This window comes from Lynx canadensis, chromosome B4, assembly GCF_007474595.2.
Source record: "Lynx canadensis isolate LIC74 chromosome B4, mLynCan4.pri.v2, whole genome shotgun sequence".
Classification (NCBI taxonomy): domain Eukaryota; kingdom Metazoa; phylum Chordata; class Mammalia; order Carnivora; family Felidae; genus Lynx; species Lynx canadensis.
The window spans coordinates 82,222,952-82,241,779 of NC_044309.1; the positions used below are offsets into that span (position 1 = coordinate 82,222,952).

An 18,828-nucleotide genomic window follows, 5' to 3' on the forward strand; every position below is an offset into this window, starting at 1 on the left:
TACTATGTGCCAGTCATTTGGGAGAAAGAAATCTGACTCAAGAAACTTAATTCTAATGGTAGAAGATATTATATAACCATACACTTAAAATATGAAGTGACAGGGGTGCCTGGGTGGCTTAGTCAATTAAGTGTCCAACTCTTGGTTTCGGCTCAGGTCATGATATCACGGTCTGTGAGTTTGAGCCCCATGCTGAGCTCTGTGCTGACAGTGTGGAGCCTGCTTAGGATTCTCTCTTTCCCTCTCTCAAAATAAACAAACTTTAAAAATTTAAAAAAAAAAAAAAAGTGATAAATGTTTGACAGGGCATTATGAGGGCAAGAGATGTGAATACCTAACCCAGGCTAAAAGGAGAGGGTAGTTTTGAGTTTTACAGGAGTAGGTGTCACCAACAGGACAAACAAGAGTAGCTAGGTATTGGGGATGGGGGCAGGGTGGGGCATTAGCATTAGGGCTTTAGGCACATGAAACAGCACATTCAAAAGCCCAGAAGAGGGCATATGATTGGTTCAGGGAACTCTACATGGTTCAGAAAAAGGTTGACCTGAAGGATCCAAAGGAGGGAGTGACTAGATACAAGGCTAGAGTGGCAAGCAAGGGCCTTGCCATGAGAAGTCTTATGTAAGGAGTTTGGGCTTCATGAGTTTCGAGTGCCACATCAGGCTTGCTGCTGTCAGCATGGAACCTGCTTCAGATCCTCTGTCCCCCTCTCTTTTTGCCCCTCCTCCGCTCATTCTCTCCCTCACTCTCTCTCAAAAAAAAAAAAAAAAAAAAAAAAAAAAAAAACTTTAAAAAGTTTAGCCAAAAACTTTACTGTAAAACAATCTACACAGTATTCAAATAACAAACACTTACTGAGTGCCATCTATATACCAATAAGCCTAATGAAACCTAGTCCCCCTGAGATAAGTGATGAGGAAGAGAAAAGCACAAGGTACTAGAGGAACACAGAAGAGGGAATTCTAAACCAGACTTGGGATGGTCAGAAAGACTTCTGAGAAATGGCTCTCAAAGTATGTTTAGAACAAGTGTTCTCAATCACAGCACTGTAGTCATCTGAGCTAGAAAGTTCCTTGTTGTAGCGGTCTGGCCTGCACTGAAGAGTGTTTAGCAGCATCCCTGGCCTCTACCCACCAAAAGTTAGTAGTAGTCCTCCAGTTGTGACACCGAACATGTCTTTACACTTTGACATATATCCTCTGGGGGACAAAATCACCCCTGGTTCAGAACCACTGGTTTAAAGAATGATGAGTTAGCATTGTGGAGCAGGGGATGGGACTTTTTTTTTTTTTTTTTTTAAATTTATATACAAATTAGTTAGCATATAGTGCAACAATGATTTCAGGAGTAGATTCCTTAGTGCCCCTTACCCATTTAGCCCATCCCTCTCCCACAACCCTGTGGGACTTCTAAGGTAGATAAAATAGCATGGAGAAGCAAGAAGTCAGCTGAGAGTTTAGGCAGAGATGGGCTGGAAGATGAGTAGAGAGAGGTGGGCAGCGGCCAGCACTGAAGGCCCTGGGACACTACACTATACTTGAAATTAACCTGAAAGCTATGGAAGTACCTGAAGGATTTCTTTTGTTGACATACATTTATATATTTTTATTCTGACAACTTCAGACTTTCAGAAAAGTTGCACAAATAGTAAAAAGATCCCATTTACCCTTCATCTAGATTCCCTGAATGTTAACACCTACCATATTTTTTATAATCTCTCTATATAAATGTGGATAAAAATTTTCTGAGCTACTGGAGAATAAATTATAAACTTGTTGCCTTTACCCCTAAATAACTTTACTGTGTATTTCCTAAAAATAAGAACATTCTCTTACATAATGATAGTAAAATTATAGAAATCAGGATATTAACATTGACATAATACTATTATTTACTAACCCCTTTCCAATTTTGCCACTTGTCCCAATAATCTCCTTTAGCAAAACAATATTCAGGACTGTGTTTCACTGAATTGTGAAGCTTCTTTAAACTCTCTTAATCTGAAAAAGTTACTAACACTTTTGGGTCTTTCATTACCTTGGTATTTTAAGAATACAGGTCAGTTAAATGAGAAGGTCTCTCAGTGTGGGTTTGTCTGATGTTTCCTCATGATTAAATTCAGGTTTCATTTTGGACAAAAATGCCATGGAAGTAATACTGTGTTCTTAATACATCACATTAGAAGCATATGTTGATTTGTATCATTCCAGGTGACACTAACTCTAATCCTTTAAGAAATTGACATGATCAGGGATTCCTGGGTGGCTCAGTCAATTAAGTGTCTGACTCTTCGTTTTGGCTCAGATCATGATCTCATGGTTCCTGGGTTTGAGCCCTCTATTGGGCTCTGTGCTGACAGTGCAGAGGCTGCTTCAGATTCTCCTGTCTGTCTCCCTCTGTCCCTCCCCCACTTGTGCTGTATCTCTCCCTCTCAAAATCAATAAATAAACCTAAAAAAAAAAAAAAAGAAATTGAGACGATCGGTTTTCTATTTGTCAGATAATTCTGGCAGCAGTGTAGAAAAAGTAGGCGGTAGGGAAGATAAGAGTAAGAGAAAGACCTTTTTGGGGCGCCTGGGTGGCGCAGTCGGTTAAGCGTCCGACTTCAGCCAGGTCACGATCTCGCAGTCCGGGAGTTCGAGCCCCGCGTCGGGCTCTGGGCTGATGGCTCAGAGCCTGGAGCCTGTTTCCGATTCTGTGTCTCCCTCTCTCTCTGCCCCTGCCCCGTTCATGCTCTGTCTCTCTTTGTCCCCAAAATAAATAAACGTTGAAAAAAAAATTTTTTTTTAATAAAAAAAAAAAAAAAAGAGAGAAAGACCTTTTTAGGAGGTTACTGTAAAAATTCAGAAAAATATAAAGGCTCAACTGGGTGGCTCAGTTGGTTAAGCATTTGACTTAGGCTCAGGTCATGATCCCACAGCTTGTGGGTTCAAGTTCCGTGTCGGGCTCAGAGCTGACAGCTGGGAGCTTGGAGCCCACTTCGGATTCTCTGTCTCACTCTCTCTCTGACCCTTCCCCACTTGTGCTCTCCCTCTCTCTCAAAAATAGGTAAGTAAACATTAAAAAAAAAATAGTATAAAGGCTCAAATAAAGGCAATTAAGAGAAAGAATCTATATTCTTTCTTCTTTTAAAAGAAGAATGTATATGACTCCTTTGTTTCTGCCTTGGATAGTTAATGGTGAATTCTTACTTACCAAAATAAGAATTTAAACAAAAAGATCAGAATTAGGGAATAAAAACAATGATCCTAGTATTGGACATGTAGAGTTTGAGATTCCAAGTAGAAATCTTGAAGATGGTAGCTGACACCAGGGGTTTTGAGAGGCCACACAGGGAAAGTACACAGAATAAAAACAGAACATGAGGAAGGGTCTGAAGAATATAGAACCCTGGGGGGCACTGATTCTTTGCTTTATTTCTTACCTTCCTTTTTTCACAAGTAATACATGACTACATTCTCTATTTATTTATTTATTTATTTATTAAAAAAAATTTTTTTTTTGTTTTAATGTTTACTTTTTGAGATAGAGAGAAACAGAGCACGAGCAGGGGAGGGGCAGAAAGAAAGAGACACAGAATCCAAAACAGGCTCAGCACAAAGCCCGACACGGGGCTTGAATTCACGAACCGTAAGACCATGACCTGAGCCAAAGTCAGACGCTCAACTAACTGAGCCACCCAGGAGCCCCAGTTTTTTTAATTTTTTAAAAAAACTTTTGTTTATTTTTGAGAGAGACACAGAGTGCCAAGTGGGGGAGGGGTAGAGAGAGGGGGAGACACAGAATCTGGAGCAGGCTCCAGGCTCTGAGCTGTCAGCACAGAGCCTGATGTGGGACTTGAACTCATGAACTGCAAACTCATGACCTGAGCTGAAATCGGACGATCAACAGACTGAGCCACTGAGGCGCCCCTATTTTTTTTTTTTATTTTTTAATGTTTATTTTATTTTTGAGAGAAAGAGAGTGTGAGCAAGGGAGGGGCAGAGAGAGAGGGAGGGAGGGAGGAAGACACAGAATCCAAAATAGGCTCCAGGCTCCAAGCTGTCAGGACAGAGCCTGATGCGGGTCTCGAACTCACAAACCAGATCATATCCCGAGCCAAAGTCAGCTGACAGCTCAGAGCCTGGAGACTGCTTCCGTTCTGTGTCTCCCTCTCTCTCTCTGCTCTTCCCCTACTTGCATTGTCTCTCTCTAAATAAACATTAAAAAAAAAAATTTTTTTTAATTCCAATCTACTAGTCCAAACATTGGTTACAATGTATTTTGCCATTCCCCTCAGGACTTACATTTGTCTGGTTGCCATTTTTTACCCCTGAAACAAATCATGTTGCAATTAACACTTTGGTAACATGATTTTTTTTGAGCACAAGATCAAATCTCTCTCCTAAAACAGATTCCTAGAGGAAAAACTGCTGGGTTGAATGACATGACTATGATTTATTTTCCTAGGTAATATACTCCCTATCATCTGGAAAGGCCTTTTCAGTTTATACTACCACCAATAGTGCATGAGAATACTTTAATAATGACATTTAAAAGGAAAGGGAAAAAAAAGAAGCCTACAAAAAAAAAATTTTTTTTTTAAGTCTGAGACTGACCAGAGATAAGAGAAAATTCTGGCAAGAAGAGGCTCATAAAAGTCAAGGGAGTTGGAGGAAGGGGAATTTTGTTTAATGTGTACAGAGTTTCAGTTTTGCAAGATAAAAAAAAGTTCTGGAGATGTTTCATAACAATGTGAGCATACTTAACATTCCTGAACCGTATGTATACTCAAAAACAGTTAAGATGGCAAATTTTACGTTATGTGTTTTTTACCACAATAAAAAAAAAAGTCAAGGAAGTGGAGTGCTTAGAGGAGGAAAGGAAGTGTCAAAAGCTGCAGTCAAGACTGATAATAAGAAAATCAGTATTTTCTCCTAAAGCTGTTCCCCAGGACATGGTGGCTCCTGTTACTCTGGAGGCACCCTTTGAACCATCACAGCCCCTAGTGACTGAGGGCTTTAGCCCCAGTGTCTGCAGCACTTTGGAAAGCTTCAGGGAAAAGTTCCTTTGCAAGACCCTCAAGAACCCAGTGATAACTGTAGGCTGGCTGTGCACGTCCAGACGCCCTAACCTACAGCCTCTATTGCTTCCATCAGGGTTAGAGCCACCGTCCTCAGCTCATTATGTGCACCCAGACTGCTGTGCAGGGCTTCATGGTTGTAGCCATCTTTGCTTGGTCTGGCCGCATCCGCTATGAAGTCTTGATCCTGAGCTCAAGACCTGGCCTTGATCTCCACAGAGATCAGGGCACCTGGGTGGCTCAGTCAGTTAAGCGTCCAACTTCGACTCACGTCATGATCTTGCGGTTCCCAAGGTGTGAGCCCCATGCTGGGCTCTGCGCGGACAGCTCAGAGCCTGGAGCCTGCTGCAGATTCTGTATCTCCCCCTCTCTCTGCCTGTCCTCTACTCATGCTCTGTCTCTCTCTCAAAAATAAATTTAAAAAATTAAAAAAAAAAAAAATTCCACAGAGATCATTCCCAGCTCCATCCCAGCCCCAGGAAGCAACCACTGATCCTGTCACCTGACTTATTCCCTCATCTCCCCTGATAAGCCCCTGTGGCAACAGGGGAGAAGTGGCCAACTGTGTAACCTAAAGATGTTTTTTCAGGAATCTCAGATTTGGTTCAGTTTGGGTGTTACATACTTCTATTTGTGCCCCACTTTCTCCACTTCCTACTTAATAAACTGATCCACTTGTAAAGAAAGAAAGAAAGAAAGAAAGAAAGAAAGAAAGAAAGAAAGAAAGAAAGAAAGAAGAGAAAGAGAGAGAGAAAGAAGGAAGGAAAGGAAGGAAGGAAGGAAAAGAAGGAAGGAAGGAAGGAAGGAAGGAAGGAAGGAAGGAAGGAAGGAAGGAAGGAAGGAAGGAAAGAAATGTGAGGATGTGAGGTGAGACCGGACACCAGGGCAGATAGCAGCTGCATGCAGCTGGGAGGCACTGTGAAGAGCCAATGTAGTGCAGCATGAAGTGGGAGCCAGACTGCAGTGGTTCTGAGTGAACAAGAAGGGAGGCAGAGGGGCAGGGGCTGCAGAGAACTGTCAAAAGCTCCATTTCAAAAGAACTACCTGGAGGATAACAGGAGGTGGAGGAAGTGGGTTGTGTGGAGGTGTTTTTCCTTCCAATGAGAAAGGCCCATGGATGTTGATGTACCAAGAGGAAAATGCTAGCGAAGAAGGGGAAGTAAGACAGGAGAGAATCTGGTCACTGAGGCAGGGGTAGGCAGGAGATCCAGAAACATGTTAAACAGGAAGAGGGACACGTCTGAAGCAGGAAGGAAGAATGGCACAAAAAGCAGTCCAGATCAGTTCTCAAAAATCGTGCCAGCAAACTTTACGTGTACTCATAAATAACCCATACATTAAAAGACCAGAAAGAATCACTAAAACGTTACCAGTGGTTTTACTTGGGTGTGAGGCTAAGGATGTTTTTTTATTCCACTTTTAGCACCAAATACTTTAGTAGGCATTCATTTTTTTTTAGTCACAATTCAATTTTAAATAGTCTCCTATATTATAAAAAATATATATACTTTTTAAATTTAGAAATTACTCGAGACTAAAAAATACAGGAATGCTTTTACTTTTGAAGTACAGAAATAAAAGACAGATTTTGAGCATACCCAGAAGTTTCTCCCATGGACCTGGTTAAGAGTCTTATGTTTGCTGAATTAGAATGGACTATAAGAGACCATCTGGTTTAACATCCAGGGCTGGAATCCTCTCCACAGCACCAAACAGTCAATCACCCTGTGCTTAGACGCTCCTGGGAAAGGTCAAGATAGGGTGCAGCAAGAGCACAGATGAGAAATATCCAGCCCAGACTCATTTTTGTCACAGCATTCTAGAATGCCTGTCCCTCTAGAACAGGGTACCCACAGCTCTGCATGCGGATTGACCAATATGGGCTACAGAAGGGCTATTACCACCTTTCCTCTCTACTTCAATTAACACAACCTATGACTGGTTAGTCTGTCCTGAATAATAGCTACTGCCACTCTGCTAAGTCCAGACACACACACACACACAGAGTTGGGAGGAGGAGGAGGGGCAAGAGAAAAAGTCAAGAGGAGGAGGTACCTAAGGTAGCCTCTATAGGATAGGCAAAAATAAAATATCTGTAATTCATCTGTTCAACTGCTGACTTCACAATATCTAATTTAATATTTAATTAAATAAATTATAATTTGGTTTCTCTACAATAGCTATAACATTTATCAGAGGCGGGAGAAAAAGCATTGCTGCCTTTAAAATGCACCAGGTATGGGGGTGTCTGGGTGGCTCAGTCGTTGAGCATCCAGCTCTTGATTTTGGCTCAGGTCATGATCCCAGGATGAGCCCCGAATCGGGCTCCATGCTGAGCACAGGATCTGCTTAAGATTCTCTCTTCCGCCCCCACTCTGTCTCTCTCTGCTTGTCCCTCAACCCCACTTGCTTGATCACTGTCTCTAAAAAAAATTAAAAAAAAAAATTTTTTTTTCAACGTTTATTTATTTTTGGGACAGAGAGAGACAGAGCATGAACGGGCGAGGGGCAGAGAGAGAGGGAGACACAGAATCGGAAACAGGCTCCAGGCTCTGAGCCATCAGCCCAGAGCCTGACGCGGGGCTCGAACTCACGGACCGCGAGATCGTGACCTGGCTGAAGTCGGACGCTTAACCGACTGCGCCACCCAGGCGCCCCTCTAAAAAAAATTTAAAAGGGGCACCTGGGTGGCTCAGTCGGTTAAGTGTCTGACTTCGACTCAGGTCATGATCTCACAGCTCATGAGTTCGAGCCCTGCATTGGACTCTGTGCAGACAGCTCAGAGCCTGGAGCTTGCTTCAGATTCTGTGTCTCCCTCTCTCTCTAGGCCCCTCCCCCACTTGCGCTCTGTCTGTCTCTCTCTTTCAAAAATAAACATTAAAAAAACTTTTTTTTAAATAATAAAAAATAAAAAAATAAAAAGCACCAGGTATGAAACAACTGCCAAGATATACCGTTAAGAGAAAAAAAAAACGGGCGCCTGGGTGGCTCAGTCGGTTAAGCAGCCGACTTCGGCTCAGGTTGTGATCTCGCGGTCTGTGGGTTCGAGCCCTGCGTCTGGCTTTGTGCTGACAGCTCGGAGCCTGGAGCCTGCTTCAGATTCTGTGTCTCCTCCTCTCTCTGCCCCTCCCATGCTTATGCTCTATCTCTCAATAATAAATAAACATTAAAAAAAATTTTTTTTTTAAAAAGAGCACAAAAAAACAACATGTATGTGTCATATGCTATGTATGTATGCATGGAACTCTCCAGGAGGATAAACAAGAAATTGCAAACAGTGCTTGCTGCTGAGGAGGGATAACTAAGGAACACGAATAGGAGGAATATACTTTAATTTCCTTAATTATCCCTTTGTACCTTTGAAAAAGATTTTCTTGGGGTACCTGGCTGGCTCTGTTGAAAGAGCGTGTCATGATCTTGGGGTCATGAGTTTGAGCCCTGTGTTGGGTGTAGAAATTACTTACTTACTTACTTACTTACTTACATACATACATACATACATACATAAACCTTAAAAAATAAAAGATTTTCGGGGCGCCTGGGTGGCTCAGTTGGTTAGGCGGCCGACTTCGTCTCAGGTCATGATCTCACAGTCCGTGAGTTCGAGCCCTGCGTCGGGCTCTGTGCTGACAGCTCAGAGCCTGGAGCCTGTTTCAGATTCTGTGTCTCCCTCTCTCTGACCCTCCCCCGTTCATGCTCTGTCTCTCTCTGTCTCAAAAATAAATAAATGTTAAAAAAAAAAAAATTAAAAAAAAATAAAAGATTTTCTCTCCATGTGAATCCAATATTCAAATAAAGAAACAAATCTATAATTCTCCTAAATTGTGAAAGAAAAGTGTTAAGGTTAAAACAAATATGTCCAAAACATTCACTAAATGACTCATATACTATACATGTCTTAATAACATAACATACACACATAACATGTCTACACTATAATAAGGTCTGGAAAAAAGGTACTCTCGCAAGAAAAAGTTGATCAAATTGAATCACAACAAAAGAAGCAGTAAATGGGGGTGATGGGTAAAACAGGTGAAGGAGATTAAGAGGTACAAACTTCCAATTATAAAACAAGTCATGGGGATAGAAGGATAGCACAGGGAATATAGTCAACAATATTGTAATAATGTTGCACGGGGACTACACTTATGGTGGTAAGCAATGAGTGTACAGAACTGTCAAATCACTGTTATATATCTGAAAATAATATAACATTATATGTCAACTATACTTCATTAATAAAAATGTTTTAAAGAGAACAACAACAAAAACACAGTAAATATCCCCAAAAAGTATATACCCTTTATCTAGCAATCCTACTTCTAGGAACTTAGCCTAAGGAAATAATTAGAAGGGTGCAAAAACAATGTACTAGGTTGTTTCAGTGTTGTTCATAACAGCAAAAAAATCAAGAACACCACAAATATCCAGAATTCCTTACATCTATAAAATGCAATACCGGGGGGGGGGGGGGGCCGGGGGGGCTCAGTCAGTTAAGCGACATACTTTGGCTCAGGTCATGATCTCACAGTTTGTGGGTTCAAGCCCCATGTCGGGCTCCACGCTGACAGCTCAGAGCCTGGAGCCTGCTTCCGATTCTGTATCTCCCCCTCTCTCTGCCCCTCCCCTGCTTGCACTCAGTCTCTCTCTCGAAAATAAACAAACATTAAAAAGAAAGAGATTTTAAAAAATGCAATACCAGGAGACATTAATATGACTTAGATATATTTGTTTCTTATTAATAATTTATTTAAATTACTTAAATATACTTTGTATATATCGTCTTATATCTTATATATTTATATGACAAAATGACATATTTATGCTTGTTATATATGATATAGTACCGTTTTTGTTAAAAAGTATATTATGTGTGTATGCATTTATACTGGAGAGCTTCTAGGAGGATACAGAGAAGCTGTCTCTAAGTGTACTACTTTCAGTACTTTTTTTAAAAGTTTATTTATTTTTGTAACGTTTTATTTATTTTTGAGAGAGAGAGAGCACACACGAGCAGGGGAGGGGCAGAGAGAGACAGAGACACAGAATCTGAACAGGCTCCAGGCTCTGAGCTGTCAGCACAGAGCCCGACGCGGGGCTCGAACTTGTGAACCGCGAGATCATGACCTGAGCTGAAGTCGAATGCTTAACCGATTGAGCCACCCAGGCACGCCAGAAAAGTTTATTTATTTTGAGAGAGAGAGAGAGAGTGCACCCACGCGACAGAGGGACAGAGAGAGACAGAATCCCAAGCAGGCTCTGCACTGCCAGCACAGAGCCTAAGGCAGGGTTCAAACCCACAAACCAAGAGATCACAACTCCAGCCAAAACCAAGAGTGGGACACTCAACTGAGCTATCCAGGCGCCCCAGTATTTTTTTTTTTAAGAATTTTATTTTTAAGGGGGCACCTGGGTGGCTCAATCGGTTGAGCATCCAACCTCGGCTCAGGTCATGATCTCACTGTTCGTGAGTTCAAGCCCCAAGTCAGGCTTTGTGCTGACCGTGTAGAGCTTACTTCGGATTCTGTGTCTTCCTCTCTATCTGCTCCTCCCCCCACTCATGTGGGCTCTCTAAGAAATAAGTAAACATCAACAAAAATTCTGTTAAAAAAAAAATTCTGTTAAATAAATGTTTATTTTTGAGAGAGAGAGCAGGCCAGTGGGCGGGGGCCAGAGGATCCAAAGTAGTAGTCTGGGGCTTGAACTCACAAACTGTGAGATCATTATTTGAGCCGAAGTTGGAAGCTTGACTGAGCCACCCAGTCTCCCCACTAGGCATTATTCTAAGCATTTCTTGAATATTAACTCATCCAATTCCTACAACTCTATGAGTTACTCTATGAGGTTGGGACCGTCATTATCCACATTTTATAGATGAGTAACAGATGCACAAAGGTTAAAAAGCTTGTCCAAAATCATACAGCTAACAAGTGGTGGAGCCAGATTCAAATCCCGGCAGACTGGCTCCAGAGCCAAGCTTTTAACCACTGCTAAGCTGCCTCCCAATTTGAAAAATTCAAGTTGCAAAATGTATGTTTTATGAATAGTATGGTCCCTTTTTTTTTTAATTTGAGAGAGAGAGAGAGAGAGCGAGAGAGAGCATGGGAGAGAGGGGCAGAAGGAGAGAGAGAGACAGAATCTCAAGCAGGCTCCACGCTTAGTGAGAAGCCCAACATGGGGCTAGATCCTATAACCCTGGGATCATGACCTGAGCTGAAATCAACAGTCAGATGCTCAATGACTGAGCCACCCAGGTGTCCTGGTCCCATTTATATAAAAAACAATGTAAAAAATAAAATTAGGGAGACCTGGCTCAGAAAGGACTTAAAAATCTTTAAAAAATAAAACTTAATTATGTGTATTGTACACATTTTAAAAAATTTTTTTAGCGTTTATTTTTTTTTTTTTGAGAGAGAGAGAGAGACAGAGCATGAGAGGCAGAAGGGCAGAGAGAGGAGACAGAATCTGAAGCAGGCTCCAGGCTCTGAGCTGTCAGCACAGAGCCCGACATGGGGCTCGAAGTCACAGAGTGCAAGATCATGACCTGAGCTGAAGTCAGAGGCTTAACTGACTGAGCCACCCAAGTGCCCTGTACATATTTTTTAAACACTTATTTTTTTAAGTTTATTTATTTATTTTGAGAGACAGTATGTGCACGTGAGTGCTTGAGCAAGGGAGGGGCAGAGAGAGAGAGAGAATCCCAAGCAGGTTCCTCATTATCAGTGCAGAGCTCGAAGTGGGCTCGAATTCACAAACCATGAGATCATGACCTGAGCTAAAATCAAAGGTTGGCTGCTTAACCAACTGAGCCACCCAGGCTCCTTTAACGTTTGAGAGAAGCAGGCTCTGAACTGACAGTAGAGAACCTGATTTGGAAGCTGGAACTCAAGAACCACAAGATCATGACCTGAGCCAAAGTCAGACACTTAACTGACTAAGCTACCTAAGCGCCCCTATTGTATACATTAAAAAATTTAAATACTAAGAGGAGTGCCTGGGTGATCGGGTCAGTTGAGCCTCTGACTCTTGATTTTGGCTTAGGTCATGATTTCACAGTTTCTGAGTTCGAGCCCCATGTCTGGCTCTGCACTGACGGTGTGGAGCCTGCTTGGGATTTTCTCTCTCTGCCCCTCGTCCACTCATGCTCTCTCTCTCACTTCCTCTTTCTCAAAATAAATAAAAAGTTTTAAAAAAATCTAGATGCTAAGATTTTACTTTTGTTTTTATTTTATTTTTTTAGTTATTTTGTAAGAGAGTGCATATGCACAAGGGGGAGGGGCAGGGGGAAGAGAGAGAGAATCTCAAGTAGGCTCTGGGCCCAGTGTGGAGCCCAGTGTGGGCTCTTGGGGCTCGATCTCACAGCTGTGAGATCATGACCTGAGCCGAAATCAGGAGTCAGACGCTTAACTGACTGAGCCACCTAGGCGCCCCTGCACTTTCTCTCTTGCACTTTCTCTTTTCTTTCCTTTCTTTCTCTCTTTCTCCCTTTTTTTTTCTTCCCCTTCCTTCCTTCCTTCCTTCCTTCCTTCCTTCCTTCCTTCCTTCCTTCCTTCCTTCCTTCCTTCCTTCCTTCCTCCTTCCCTCCCTCTCTTTCTTTCCCTTTCTTTCTTTCTTTCTTTCTTTCTTTCTTTCTTTCTTTCTTTCTTTCTTTATTTTATTTAAATCCAAGTTAGTTAACATATAGTGTAATGGCTTCAGGAGTAGAATTTAGTGATTCATCACTTACACACAGCACCCAGTGCTCACACTAACAAGCGCCCTCCTTAATGCCCATCACTCATTTAGCCCATCCCCCCACCCAACACCCCTCCAGCAACCCTCAGTTTGTTCTCTGAATTTAAGGCTCTCTTATGGTTTGCCTCCCTGTTTTTATCTTATTCTTCCTTCCTTTCCTCTTTTTTCATCTGTTTTGTTTCTTAAAGTCCACATGAGTGAAATCATACGATATTTATCTTTCTCTGACTGACTTATTTCGCTTAGTATCATATATTCTAGCTCCATCCACGCTGTTGCCAATGGCAAGATTTCATTGTTTTTTTTCCTTTTTTTAAATTTTTTTTAATGTTTACTTATTTTTTAGAGAGAGAGAGAGAGGAAGCAGTGGAGGAACAGAGAGAGAGGGAGACACAGAATCCAAAGCAGGCTCTAGGCTCTGAGCTGTCAGCACAGAGTCCAATGCAGGGCTCGAACCCACAAACTGGGAGATCATGACCAGAGCCAAAGTTGGAGGCTTAACCAACTGAGCCACCTAGGCACCCCTTTAAGTTTATTTATTTATTTTGAGAGAGAAAGAAAACAGAAGCAGGGGAGGGGCAGAGAGAGAAGGGGAGAGAGAGAGAATCCCAAGCGGGCTCCACACCATCAGAGAAGTGCCCAAAGTGGGGTTCAATCCCATGACTATGAGATCACGACCTGAGCCAAAGTTGGACATTTAACTGACTGAGCCACCCAAGCATCCCAAGATTTCATCTCTTTTTGATCGCCGATTAATATTCCATTGTATATATATACCACATCTTCTTTATCCATTCATCAGGTGATGGACATTTGGGCTTTTTCCATAATTTGGCTATTGTTGATAGTGCTGCTATAAACATTGAGGTGCATGTACCCATTCGAATCAGCATTTTGTATCCTCTGAATAAATACCTAGTTGCGCTTTCATCTTTTTTTTTTTTTTTTTAACTCTCTTAACGTTTATTTATTTCTGAGAGAGAGACAGAGTGTGAGCGGGAAATGGACAGAGAGAAGGGGAGACAAAGAATCTGAAGCGGGCTCCAGGCTCTGAACTGTCAGCACAGAGCCTGACATAGGGCTCGAACCCATGAACCGTGAGATCATGACCAGAGCTGAAGTCACTTAAACCAACTAAGCCACCCAGGCACCCCTGCACTTTCATTTTAAATCAATGCTAACAACATTGTCTCAAGGAGGAATACAAATTCTGCAACTTATCTTAATGGGGTCTCAGGACATCTCCCATCCCAAAATAAACAGAACAGAACTTGCCTCTGTTAGCAAAGGATGGCCAGAGCGCATGGGAAGCCATGAGTCAGGGTTAGGAGCTACAAGGTTACCACCAAAAAGTCAGGGTTTACAAAGCTCTAGGGAGATGCTGGCCACTGTTCTTTCTAAATCAAAAGTCCCTCTATGTGCTCAGAGATTCCCGTTTTACCCACTCTTACACAATTGCATTCTTTCAGGGGTGCAGCCTCAAGAATTAAGGGGAAATTTAGATTTCTCATCTGAGTAGGGTATTCCCTATTTGTCATCTGTAGGAAACAAACGTCATATACAACCTTGGAAGCCAGCTCCTTGCCCTGCCCTCAAGCAGATAATCAAGCTGATGGGCTAGGCTCCTTGATTATTCTTTCTACTCTCTGGGACTCTGAACATGGCTATGAGGCTGTCATAGGGGCAGGCTATCATTCATTCCAAGGGGAATGCCCCACAAGAACTCAACTGCTCACTGCCCTGGAGGCAGAAACCTTAATAAAACTGAAACCACAGGGACCTCAAGAGTCACAGCCAGTGACCATAGCCACCGGAAGCACAGTTTCCTGGATATTTTCCTTGAGTTGTAGAACAAAAAAAGGCCTTGGAAGGTTTCACTCAACTGGGGAGCTGAACTAAAGTAGCACTGAGGTGTCTGTCCCTTCAGGCTTATAGGAGTTTGGCCAACCTCCCTAATTTGAACATCCTAAAGACTGCATTCCCAGCCTTCTTTTCTGTAGGCCAGAACTCAATGTTATGTTACTTTATTTCCTTACTGTTACACTGGGGTCTCTCTATATAGTTCTGGTCAGTATTACCATAAAAATGCAAGAGCTTTCTCCTATCCCTTTCTATACCCTTTTAACCTGCTGTTGCAGTTGTTTCCTCTGGTCTACCTCTGGAAAGAGCTAGGAATTCAAAACAGATTGTTCCTAAAGGAACCTGAACATTTAGCCTCCTTTATTCAGGGTTTCTTGAACCCATGAACAGATGTGCAAACCACACACACTGTCTCTTTCTGTCAGACGCACGTGAGCGCCCACACACACAAAGATAAATATCAGAGAAGCCACTCTAACTATAATTCATATTTTAGAGTAAAAAGGACATGCTGTTACCAATCCTTGGCAAAAGCATAAAGATAAAGGCCAGGTATACGTATTGTAGACTCACTTCTATCAATTCTCCCTTCTCCTTGCCCTGGCTACAACAGATGTGCAGAGGCTGAGGATTCTCTAGCCCCAATTACTACAAACCACCAGACACATAGCTAGAGGGCCCCATAACATGCTCCAGTGTAAAGAAACAGGTAATGTCTAGGAATTTCAATCTAGTGAATAAAATTAACTGGTGAAGGGTCTCACATTTCATTACAAATCTTCCTGTCTCTGGGGCCCCTGGGTGGCGCAGTCGGTTAAGCGTCCGACTTCAGCCAGGTCACGATCTCGCGGTCCGTGGGTTCGAGCCCCATGTCGGGCTCTGTGCTGACAGCTCAGAGCCTGGAGCCTGCTTCGGATTCTATGTCTCCCTCCCTCTCTGCCCCTCCCCTGCTCATACTCTGTCTCTCTCTGTCTCAAAAATAAATAAAAACATTAAAAAAAAATTAAAAAAAAAAAACAAATCTTCCTGTCTCTTGGTGAATGGAAAAAAAGGAAACTGAGTTGGGAATACAGAAACCTGAGACCCAGTTCTAGCTCCACAACGGACCAAATGTGTGACCTTGGGCAAATTACTTAACCTCTCTGGGCCTCAGTTTCCATACTCCACAAGAAATGAAGCATCTTGGACTACATAAATTCTAAGGTGCTCTACAAATTACATGATTCTGAGATTCAGCATATAAGACAAAAATATCTAAATTAGGAGGTAGGGGCGTCTGGGTGGCTCAGTCAGTTGAGCAACCAACTTTGGCTCGGGTCATGATCTCATGCTTCGTGGGTTTGAGCCCTGAGTCAGGCTCTGTGCTGACAGCTGAGAGCCTGGAGCCTGTGTTTCCTATGTAGGATTCTGTGTCTCTCTCTCTCTCTCTGCTCCTCCCCCACTCCTGCTCTGTCTCTCTCTCTCTCTCTCTCTCTCTCTCTCTCGCTCTCAAAAATATACATTTAAAAAAAGAAAAAAATATTGAAAAAACAAATTAGGGGTAATTACATTATACAAGGTGCCTTATGACTAACTGACCTTCCTCTTTTTAGGCAAGTCTCTTGACTTTTTTTTTTTTAAGTTTATTTGAGAGAGAGAGAGTATGTGACCAGGGGAGGAGCAGAAAGAGAGAGAGAGAGAGAGAGAGAGAGAGAGAGAGAGAGAGAATCCCAAGCAGGCTCCACACTGTCAGCGCAGAGCCCAATGTGGGGCTCGAACTCATGAATGATGAGATCATGACCTGAGCCGAAATCAGAGTCAGACTGCTAAAGCAACTGAGCCACCCAGGTGCACCCAGCCCCTTTTTAAAAAATTTCTAATGTTTATTTATTTCTCAGAGGGAGAAAGAGAAAGAGACAGAGCACAAGTAGGGGAGGGGCAGAAAGAGAGACACAGAATCCGAAGCCGCTCCAGGCTCTGAGCGGTTAGCACAAAGCTGGAAACAGGGCTCAAACTCGTGAACCGCTCAAACTCGTGAACCGAGAGATCATGACCTGAGCCGAAGACGGTTAAGGATACTTAACCGAATGAGTCACCCAAGTGCCCCGCCTTTTTTTTTTAATGTTTATTTTTTTTTTTTTTTTAAATTTTTTTTTTCAACGTTTATTTATTTTTGGGACAGAGAGAGACAGAGCATGAACGGGGGAGGGGCAGAGAGAGAGGGAGACACAGAATCGGAAACAGGCTCCAGGCTCTGAGCCATCAGCCCAGAGCCTGACGCGGGGCTCGAACTCCCGGACCGCGAGATCGTGACCTGGCTGAAGTCGGACGCTTAACCGACTGCGCCACCCAGGCGCCCCAATGTTTGTTTATTTTTGAGAAAGAGAGAGAAAGCGCATACATGGGAGGAGCACAAAGAGGGGGAGACAGAGGATATGAAGTGGACTCCACGCTGACAGCAAAGAGCCAAATACAGGACTTGAACCCACCAACCGTGACATCATGACCTAAGCCAAAGTCATACATTTAACCAACTGAGCCCACCCAGACACCTCAACTTTCTCGACTTTTTAAGTGAAAGGAAGTGGTATTTTTTTCTTTAAGCAGCAGAGTCCTTAGACTGAAGTCACTCCTCCTCTTAGAGAAATTACTTCTGAGGAACTCAATTTCCTCACTTGTGAGATGAGGGGATGGGCTACATTGTCCCAAAGGTTCTGTTTAATTCTAGAATGCTGTGATCCATACTAGATTTACCACAGTGGGGGTAGGTGGGTTGGTTGGTTGATTTATTTAGTTTTTTAGTAAGCTCTATGCCCAACAGGGGGCTTGAACTCATGATCCCACAATCAAGAGTCCCCTGAGATCAAGAGTCACATGGTCTACTGACTGAGTGAGCCATGCACCCCACCACAAAGGATTTCAAAATTAAAATTCCTTTAGCATATTTTTTTTTTTAATTTTTTTTTTTTCAACGTTTATTTATTTTGGGGACAGAGAGAGACAGAGCATGAATGGGGGAGGGGCAGAGAGAGAGGGAGACACAGAATCGGAAACAGGCTCCAGGCTCTGAGCCATCAGCCCAGAGCCCGACGTGGGGCTCGAACTCCCGGACCGCGAGATCGTGACCTGGCTGAAGTCGGACGCTTAACCGACTGCGCCACCCAGGCGCCCCTCCTTTAGCATATTTTAATTGGTTCAATTTACAAAAGAATCCAGAGGGCACACAATTCAAGAATGTACTTAACACTTGAAGGGAAGCCTACTAGGCCTCAAAGGGCAGCAAGGACCTCCCACTTAGTCACCAGCACCAAGCACTCTTTGTGTGGTTGCCCCAAATCTCATCTTCATCCTCTATACACAGCCCCCTTGCCAAAAGAGGCATGTAAAAGATACAGAAAACACAATCCTTGTCCTCAAACTAAGGTGTAGGCTTGAGTCCAATGAGTGAGTATATGCAAGATATAAAACACATTAAAAAAACATAAAATTTACTAAGCAGTTTTCCAAGTAAAGGTTACTGTAAGATATAAATAGGCAAAGAACAGACTGATGTGGATTAATCACAGAAAGCTTTATGCAGAAGAATTTCAAGAATCAGGTTTTCAAAAGCAGAAGGAACTCAGATAGGATGAGAAGAGACCTGAATTCTGGAATGGGATTCTGAATCAAGGCTCTTTACCTTCCAAGTGTTGGGGGGTAGGCTCCCTGTTCACAAGGCTCCAACCCCCTGATGCCTCCACTCAGTGCCACTCAGGAGACGCTCCCAGTAACCCATCTTGTTGGCTATTCTCCGACTGAGTCTTCCTTCCTAGTGACAAGCTCCATCGCCAAGGGGATGGATGTGATGTCACAATCAGGAGCACTCTATTAATAGGAACAAGGAAGAAAAAGGTGAGTCAGGGGAACTACCTCCACTTGGCAGTGAGACTAGACAGATTGGATCTGGCAGTTGGTTGAGGAGGAGGAGACAATTCCATTAAGGCCTACAGGTTTCAGAGCTGAGGACACAGCACTAACTTCTAAGGATGGAGGTTACTGGCTAAGAAATCACACACACACACAGTCCAAGAGATTCAAACAGAGCTGACAGAGGCAGAGAAAGGGACAAGAATAAATATAAAGAAGAAGCACTGTTTGAGACAGAAAGATTCTCTTAATCGGTGTACACAACCACAAATAATGTCAATGATTCCA

At 42.8% G+C, this 18,828-nt stretch overlaps 1 protein-coding gene and 1 pseudogene across 1 annotated transcript in view; one reads left to right on the forward strand and one right to left on the reverse strand.

The window, feature by feature from the left end:
- Window positions 1-18,828, reverse strand: part of RNF41 (ring finger protein 41) — a 32,526-nt gene that overhangs the window by 11,106 nt on the left and 2,592 nt on the right. The window contains exon 2 of the mRNA XM_030322898.1: window positions 18,314-18,498. The gene's annotated coding sequence lies outside the window, so the exon portion shown is untranslated. The remainder of the gene's footprint in view (window positions 1-18,313; window positions 18,499-18,828) is intronic.
- LOC115519136 lies at window positions 4,904-5,316 on the forward strand (annotated as a pseudogene).